Raw genomic sequence first — 9,510 nt, forward strand, 5'->3', positions numbered from 1 at the left:
GGTGTGAACACAGGCTCACTGCTTCCCGGGAATTCAGCTATGCCTGGCAACCCACAGGGTCCCAGAGACAGTCAGGAGAAAGGACTTCTCAGGACTTCCCCTCCTGTGGACCCTTGGAAAATACCTCCACCCCCATCCTGCCCTCCACCCCACCTTGCCTGCCAAAGTACCAGGCACAGGCCCAGCCAGGAAACAGGAGACGCCGCTAGTCAATTTCCCCTCCCTTCTCCCGCTCTGTCCAAGGTTTCATAGTTCCAGAACTGGAGCCAACTCCCTGATAAGGGCTGGGTGGGTTTGGGGGAAGAGGCACAGGGAGTGCCAGCCTGTTGGCCTGTGACCCAGTCTCTTCCAAATCACTCACTCAGCAAAACTGCTTCTGCGGAGACATTCATTCCCTGGCTTCCCTTAAAAAGCCGCTCTCTCCATCCTCACCAGGGGAACGGGAAGAGGCAAGGAAGAGAGCCAGGCACCTGGCTGGGTGAGGCGATTCTGGGATGGAGCACCTGAACTGAGAGCAGAGGTGTAACTGCCTTCTTCAGGGCAGTTCCCATCTCACAGATGGGTTGCATTCTACTAGTAAAAGCCTGTTGTTAATTTTCCCTGTAAGTCAAATCAGCTAGATAAACTGTTTATTGAGCATGAACTATACTGGGCACGATGTTGGATGCCCACTGCTTTATTTAATCCTTCTCAGAATCCTGTGGGGGTTACTCTTGTTCTCACATTGTGGCTGAGGAAATGGAGGCCCAGAGAGGTGACGTAATTTGTCCCTGGCCATCCAGCAGGGTCAGGGTTGGGAACAGAGTCTGGATTCAAAGCCCAGGGGCTATTCCATGATGCCACACTATTTTGAGCAGTAAATAGTCTTCCAGATTAAGCCACAAGAACTCCTTTAATCCATTATGCATCCCAAAATAGTGCACGTGTGCAAAGGGAGAATAAAAAACAATAGGGCTGAAATCCTAACAAATTAGTGCAGAATAATAAAACAGACTTGGGTAGTGTTCAGTTGTCTAGAATAAGGGTTCCTTGTGGAAAGTGGCTTTAATGAGAAGAGGACATGGAGGTTGCTAACGATGGGTGTAATGAAATCCACAAAGAGGAGGCTGGATACTTGCAAAGGTTTAGGGGCTTGGGGCCCTGGCTCAGTGTCTAGTTTCATTCCCATTATGTGCCTTTTTCTTGAGGCAGCTATGATGGGAGTTGATCTGAGTTAAGAAATGCAGCAAAGGCCCTGGCCGTCGTCCCGTACACCAAGAGGTTGAGGGTTTGATTCCGGGTCAGGGCACATTACTGGGGTGCAGGTTTGATCCCTGTCAGGGCACATACGGAAGGCAATGATTGATGTTTCTCTCTCACATCTCCCTCTCTCTCTCCCTCTCTTTCTCAAAATCAATAAATAGCCCGGCTGGTGTGGCTCAGTGGTTGAGCAATGACCTATGAACAAGGAGGCCACGGTTCGATTCCCGGTCAGGGCACATGCCTGGTTCCTGGGTCAACTCTCAACTGCTGAGCCACACCAGCCAGGCATGTCTCATTCTTTAGGACTCTCACATGAAATATCAGCTCTTCAGAGCGGGCTTCCCTGACCTCCTCATATAAAGTTTCTAAGTTGTTCTCAATCACATCACCCGGTTTCTTTTCTTTATAGCATCAAACTTTCTCCTTTATTTGTTATCTGTGCTTTTTATTGTCTGTCTCCGTCCACAAGTGTACATATAGGTTCCTTTAAGAGTGTCTTGTTGACTATTGCACCTGGCAAAGTACCTAGTACATTGTATGAATAATCAAACAAATGAATGAAAGGAAGTTGCAGGTTTCGAATTCAAAAAGTGCTTCTCTAGAGAGTTACAGTTTCATATAAACCATAGGGTTGAAGGTAAGGGCATTGTTCTTAAATATATCTGCGTTTGAGAGGAGGGTAATTGTTTAGGGAGTAGCCAGAATTAGGTGATTAATTCCCAACCCATGCTTGGCAGAGCCTGCAGGGGATCAGCTCAACTCCTGATCAATATGGAAATGTTCCTAAAGAGATGACATGTGTCAGGAGAAGAGTTGAGGCATATAGATAACGTATATTTACATAAAATTATAAGAGCTACTCTGCATGGAGCCCGTGCCAGGTGATAGGTACTGTGGTAAGTACTTTATATTTACTGTTGTGATTCATTCACACACACATACACACAACCTGTAAAGTAGGTACTATTTGTAAATCCATGTTAGAATTGAGGAACAAGTGATTTAGGGAAGTAGCTTGCTAACTGGGATTCAAACCCAGGCAGGCCTGACTCCAGAGCCCATAACCCTACTGTCCTCTGACAATGCCAGGAGATACTCAGGGCAGGGACTGCATGGCCAGTGTTAGAAATAAAGAAGCTAAGGTTCAAAAGTAATGAGTGACTTGCTCAAGACCATCCGCTAGTCCTTGGTGGCCTGGGACGAAGTCCAGGTCCTGACTTTGATGCCAGGGCTCTTTCTGCTGTAGCTCATAGACCCTGTTGGGACGAGGGGTGAGACCAGGCACGATGTATGTGCCATGGACACTTGGAGATCAAGGGAGGGGAAAGGATGCCACGCGTGGGAAAAGCTGATGCTCCTCTCTCCCCCAGGCATTCCTGGAGAGGTATGGATACCTCAGTGAACAGGCCCCCGAAGCTCCCTCCTCCACGCGATTCAGCAATGCCATCAGGTAGGATGGAGGGCTATGAGGGTTTGGGAGTGCTGGGTATAAGCTTAGGGCATCTCCTCCCTCCTGGGGGAAGGCTGCCCCCATGTGTGTTGAGGGGGCCATGCTCCATTGTTCCTCCCTCCCAACCCCCCACTCCCACCCGCCCCAGCCTCCTGCTGTATCCAGGGAAGCTCGCGCTCTCACCACCCACCCTCCCTTTGTGGTCCTTTATCTCACTTCCTCCTGACAGGGAGTTCCAGTGGGTGTCCCAGCTGCCCATCAGTGGCGTGCTGGACCCTGCCACCCTCCACCAGATGACACTGCCCCGCTGTGGGGTTGCAGATACTGACAGCCAGACAGCCCGGACTGAGAAGGTCAGTGCTCTGTTCGCTGGACGCCGGGCCAAAATGAGGCGTAAGAAACGCTTTGCAAAGCAAGGTGAGCACTGTGGCAATCTAGCGAGGATGGGATTCCCCACCATCCTGAAGCCCCATGGCCAGAAAAAGGGCTCCACCTCGGCCTGGGCTGTGTCATAACCTCTTCCCTAGGGTGGGGGAGGGGAGCACAGTGGACAAATAGGACCTCTGGGACTTGAGGACCATGTTTGTGAACAAAGACATTTACATCAGAATGATACCTATGCTGATGAATTTTCATCGTGCAAGTACTGTCCAGAGCGAACCCCATCAAGCCCACTTAATTTCTTGGTCAATTTGCTATGCAGGGCAGTTAAGCTGTTGCCAACACTTTTCTATTTTACTGGAGTTATTTTCATCAGAATCGGTTCTTTTTCATAAGAATTATCCAACAAAGATGGGATTCATCGATCAGTTTGATTTTGTTCGTAGTACAAATATAATTCACATGCCGTACAATTCACCCATTGAAAGCATACAATCCAGTGGCTTTTAGCATATTTGCAGAATTGTGCAACTGTCATCACAATCTAATTGCAGAACATTTTCATCACCTCGAACAGAAACCCCATGAATCTTTCTGTCTCTATGGATTTGCCTATTCTGAACATTTTCATCATAACACATTCCTCCTGTTATGATTTAGTTGTAGGTTTTTTTTCTTCCCTTCCCTTCTTCCTCCTCCTTTGGCCAAATCCAGTCTCCCAGGGTCAAAGGTTACTGATCTACGATTTATAAAGATTTTATTCTTCTGTCAATTCTTCATCAGTAACAAGTTTTGCAGTGTGTGATTTTAACACTGTGATTGTTTTTACTAAGTCTAATGTTCTCTCATCAACTTCTGCAATTTTCAAGATTCCTAACAAAATGGGGTTGTTTGGTCAGCTTTTTACCTGTCATGAATTTTACTGTGAGCCCTTGGGGCTATGGTCTCTTTGAATTTGCATTAACTACCTTTACCGACAATATCCACTAGGAACTAGGACAGAAGGCACATCGTTTGTTTTTATTTCTTAGCTAATCCAAAAGGAAATGGAGGGCATTTCCCCTCAGCTGTTGGAGGATGGCCATTTCCAGGTATTCGCCGATCCAGTTCAGCTGTGTCTACACTCCCAGCTGCCCCGGGTCCCCAGTGCTGACACTGTGTCCTGGGCAGTAGAGGAGAAGGACCAGGCATGAGCACAGGAGGCCCTGGTAGAGCAGGAAGAGCGACGTTCCTGGAGTCGGGCTCTGGGTTCAGCTGTGTGACCTGAGCTGAGTCACTTTGCTGTTTCCTCATCTGAGTCACGGGCCCTTTTAGGTTGCAAAGGAGAGATGAGCCCTGGCAACCAAGGGGAAGGGCTTGCCCTGGCCAGTGTGGCTCAGTTGGTTGGCGTGTCATCCCATATATTGAAAGGGGACAGGTTGGATTCCCTGTTGGGGCACATGCCCGGGTTTCAGGCTGGATTCCCAGTAGGGGGTCTGCAGGAGGCAGCTGATCAAGGTTCCACTCTCACATTGATGTTTCTCTCCCTCTCCCTTCTTCTCTCTTTAAAATCAGTTTTAAGGGGGGGGGGATTGTGAGAATACAGCAGAAAAGGGGGCAGCCCCAGACACAGACTCAGCAGCAGCACTTCCAGGCTAGATTCCATGGAGATTTGGGACGATGCCTCCTGGACGTTCAGGGCATGACCTGAGCACCCGGGATGCTTCCTTCCAACAGCACCTCATCTTCTCGTGCCCCAAGGGAGAATCTGATGGAGCGTCTGTCTGTCACTGTCCAATGTGGAGCCTCCCTTTTAGACAGAGATTTGGGCTGAGGAACCTCTCAGGCAGGTGGCTTCACCCCGCCAGCCTAGCCCCATTTCCTTGTCTGACCCCTGGTCCAGGCTGTGGCCGGGTTACACAGAGAATTTCCCTCTTGGTCACAACATGACTTCACTTCCCTTCCCTCCTGGGTGGGAAGATATTCCCTAGAAGGAAGTTGTAGGTTTGGCAGGCACTGAGCCTTAGGAAAGAAAACATAATAGTAACAGCTAACACCTATTGAGCACTGATGATGTGCCAAGCACAGTTGTGAACAGATTAACTCATTTTCTCCCGTAACAACCCTATGAGATCGGTACCATTATTATCCTCACCTACAGGTGGGCAAGCTGATGGACAAAGAGCTTAGGCAACTATCCCAGGGCCAAATAGCCAGAGTGTAGCCAAGCCTTCTTGTCATTGGAGGATTAAGTGAGATTCCAGATGTGGAAAACCCCAGAATATGGGTAGGTGCTTTAAAAATGAGTGGAAAAACCCAGAATATGGGTAGGTGCTTTAAACATTTTATGGATTCCGAAGCCAGTGACTTTTCATTATGTGGGCGAACGCTGTGCTGATGGAGCTGGGCTCCAGGGTCGGATTGCCAGATACAATGCAGGATTCCCAGTTGAATTTCAGTTTCAGATCAACAGCAAATAATTGTTTTGTTTTTACATCCTTATACTAAAATAGTTACCTGTTGACCTGAAGTTCAGGTTTAACCAGACATTCTGTATTCTCATTTGCTAAATCTGGCAGCCTTATTCCAAGCGCCTGCTCCCCGCGGTCCCTGCAGGGCTGATTTTCAATCCCCTGCCCCCTCACAGAGCTGGTGGGGTGGGGAGCACAGGGTGGGAATGGGGTGGAAAAGGAAGAAGGAAATGGGTAACTACTGAGCACCCAGCGCGTGCCAGGCAGCTTCGGGCTGCTATTTCATTTCTACTCTGCAAATAAGGAAACTGAGGCTTGGAGAGATTCTATCATTTGTTGTGAAAGGTTGTAAGCAAAGGTACTGAGATTCCAACCCTTGTTCTCTCCACAGTCGCAGTTTGCTGTTGGGAGTCAGGACTCTAGCTCGGTCCTGCCCAAGCAAGGAATCTAGCCCTCCTCCCTCCCCAACTCTTTTTCCTTTTCTCTTCCCTTTTGGTATTTTTTTTAATCTATTTTTTTAAATCCTCACCGAGGATATGTTTTTATTGACTTTAGAGAGAGAGAGGAAGGAAGAGAGAGAGAGAGAGAAACTTTGATGTGAGAGAGAAACATTGATCAATTGCCTCCCGTACCCACCCCAACCAGGGATCAAACCCAAAACCTGGGTATGTGCCCTTCCCAGGAATCCAACCAAAGACCTTTTGGTGTACGGGATGATGCTCCAACCAACCGATCCACGCCAGTCAGGGCCCCTTTTGGATTTTAGATCAGGGGTGTGGGGTGCAATGCCAGGTGCTATGGTGGCCTGGGGGTTGCCATGGAAACAAGCCAGGCATTTGGGATGGGGCCTGCCTGCTCCAAAGACACAAATCTGGAAGAAGACAGGGGACAGGGCTCAGGCTGCTGGCCCTGCAGTTCCTTCCTTCCTGGCAGGCACACCGACAGCCTACCACCCTGCTCGCCCGCAAGGAAAATTGGTCATTTTCTCCCAATTCCTGTTCCTAGTTGTCTCCCTATTCCCTGCCCACCCCTCAGCTGCAGAGGATTTTTATCCTTTTATCCTTCACGCTGTCACCTTCACTGACCACGTAGTGTGAGAGAATTGCCCCCTCCCTGTTCCCTGTCTTTGGAGTGAGGGGCACCCTAGCTACAAAGGCTGAAGGAGCTGCTTCACAGTTTTCTAGGAGCCTGAAGGTTGGGGGTGGGGAGAGGGAGTCTGGGGTTGGTTAGGCCAGCCCCCCACTCCCACCCCCACCCAGTACCCAATGCACTAGAAGTGCTAGTGGTAGCGCTTCTGGACGCCAGGCCTCCCCTCCCTTCGAATCCTTCCCTCTTCCCTCCCCAAGGGTTGGTCACTGCCTGGGAGGGGTTGGGTGGCTGCCAGGCCAAACAGGCCCAGGAGGCAGCATTGCCTTGAATGGAGCTTGGCTCAGGGGTGGGAGAAGGGACATTCCCCTCCCCCACTTCCACGGAGGATGGGGAGAGGGGAAGGGTGCTCAACTCCTCTGCCCTCTATGACCCTCCTTCCATCCAGAGAATGTGAGCTCTCGCAGAGCCCCTGCTCTGACCCAGAGGAGTGACGTGCAGGCACATTTATAAGCCTCGAGTCTTAGCAAATGTGTCTGCTTATCCGCGAGGAATGGAAAATGCACTGAATTAGGTGTCAGGGCCTGGGCTCCTACTCAGTGTGTGACCCTGGGGGCAGTTCCTCCCCTGGCCTCAGAGCCCCAAATAGAGGAGAGGTTGACTAAGGAGATGGCTGAACCCCCACGACTTCACCCCTCTTGCCAGGACCTCCCTGGGACAAAGGGGCAGGAGGCCCGAACCTTCAACTGCCCGCCCTCCAGGGGAGAGGGGGCTGTGCCCACTCACCTGGTGTCCCAGCATAGTCAAACCTGCCCTGCCCGCTGCCACCCACGCCCCAGGGATTTGGTCCATTTGGGAAACTGAGGCCCAAAAGACATGACTCTGTGGGCTCCTGAGCCCAGAGTCCTGCCTCTAAGCAGTGAGTCTCCTGCCCGGGTCACAGTCCCTGAGCGTGCAGGGCTCAGAAATAGCTCAGGAAAACGCAGAGCACGGGCCTTCAAAGCACCCTGGTCCTGGTCCTGGTCCTGGTCCTGGGTGTGTGTGAGCTGGCGCTGGACCCAGACTAGCTGACCTGGGGCTCGGCCAGTTCAACCCTCAGGGAGGAACTCTGCGGTTCTGGGCAGAGGAACAGAAACGCTTAACTGAGTGGAGATGGAGAAATTGCTCTCGGTCAGTGACAAAACACACCCTTTGTTCTTATTTGTTTTCACCTCAGAGCCCTCGGGAGTCCCTGAGGAAGTGAGCCGGAGGGCCAGGGGTCAGGGAGGAACCTCAAATAAATGGGTCTTGTGATGGCTACTCAGGGCAGGCCCCAGCACTAGGAAGGGAGGCAACAGGAGGGTGTGAGGGCTGGAGAGGAGGAGGGGGCAGGGAGGGCAGGGAGGGCTGTGACCGTGACTACCTCTCCTCCACCCGGCACAGTTGTCAGGGGCTGGGATTTGCCGCCAGCGGGAGGCGCAGAGTGGATTTCCAGGCTCGGCCCAGGCTGTGCGGAAGGAGACCCCAGACCAGAGGGTCCCCCGGGTGGGGGTTTTCCTGGGCAGAGGCTGCATCTCCCCCATTCTGTTTTGGAGGCTGATGCAGCTGGGCCAAGGTCCTAAGGTACCTCCTTAGGCCAACCCAGGAGACTGGGACTCTCCAGGACAGGGTAGGCCCATCTGTCTGAGAGCAGGGTCTCCCCAGCCAAATGAGGGCCTTCCCAAGGCAAGGTATGTCTTCCCTGCCAGATCATGGGCTCCTTGGGGAAGGCCTATCTCCCTATCATACGTGCTGCCCGGGGACCAGCCCCAGGCTCTGCCAGCAGCCCAGGCTCTGATGTGGCCTCTCTGGGTGGCAGGCAACAAGTGGTACAAGCAACACCTCTCCTACCGCCTGGTGAACTGGCCCCAGCACCTGCCCGAGCCTGCAGTCCGGGGGGCCGTGCGTGCCGCCTTCCAGCTGTGGAGCAACGTCTCGGCGCTGGAGTTCTGGGAGGCCCCAGCCACAGGCCCTGCTGACATCCGCCTCACCTTCTTCCAAGGGGACCACAATGACGGGCTGAGCAACGCCTTCGACGGCCCAGGTGCTGACAGCCTCTCTCCCACATGGCAGGAGGGGGACCCCACTAGGAGAGGCCGCCTGTGGAGGGCAGTGGAGCATTCGCTCTCCCTGTGGCCCTGCCCAAGCTGCATCGCCCTCCAAAGAGCCCTCAGTCTCCACATCTATCACATGGGAACAGGACCGGCCCATGTGGCTGTTGGGGTGGTCAGATGAGGTTCTGCAGGGAAAGTGCCTTGCAAACCCTAAAGAGCATTATCCTTTCGGGGAGAACCTTCTGAAGTCCCGTCATCCATCCCCTGCCTCTAGACAAGCCCGTGCCTCGCCTGTTCTCCAGACCAGGGTCCTAAAAACATGCCGAGGCCACCACTGCCCTCCCCCAAGCCCCTGTCACAGTCACTGCCTCAGAGCAAGAGGCATGCTATCTGCTACAAAAGCTCTTCCTATGCCCACCGCCCAGATGGGCCTCCTGTTTGCCCCCAACCTGAAGGCTTCCAGCTGTGGTTTACACTGCTGTCCCCCCATTCTGCCCAACACTGGCCTGCGGAGCCTGCGTGCAGGCTCTCTCTGCATCCTCCCAATCCCCCTGAGCTAAGGAGTCAGGAAACCTGATCCAACCGCTTCAGGCGGGGACTTAAGCCCTGTGTGGCCTCAGAACTTGGGCCCCTACTCCCTTGCACTCACCTCCTTTCCAACAACCCCACTCAGAGCAAAGCCACTTCCAGGCCCTGCTGCCTGGACCAGAGTAGGGCTGGCAGAAATCTAGGCTTTTTGAGAATCCACCTGTAGGACATACACACATGCTTGCATATAATTCATGTCATCCATGATATCCACATGAGATGTTTCTGTCCGTCCCCAGGT

The sequence above is a fragment of the Myotis lucifugus genome, unplaced genomic scaffold, assembly GCF_000147115.1.
Source record: "Myotis lucifugus unplaced genomic scaffold, Myoluc2.0 scaffold_387, whole genome shotgun sequence".
In the NCBI taxonomy this organism is placed as follows: domain Eukaryota; kingdom Metazoa; phylum Chordata; class Mammalia; order Chiroptera; family Vespertilionidae; genus Myotis; species Myotis lucifugus.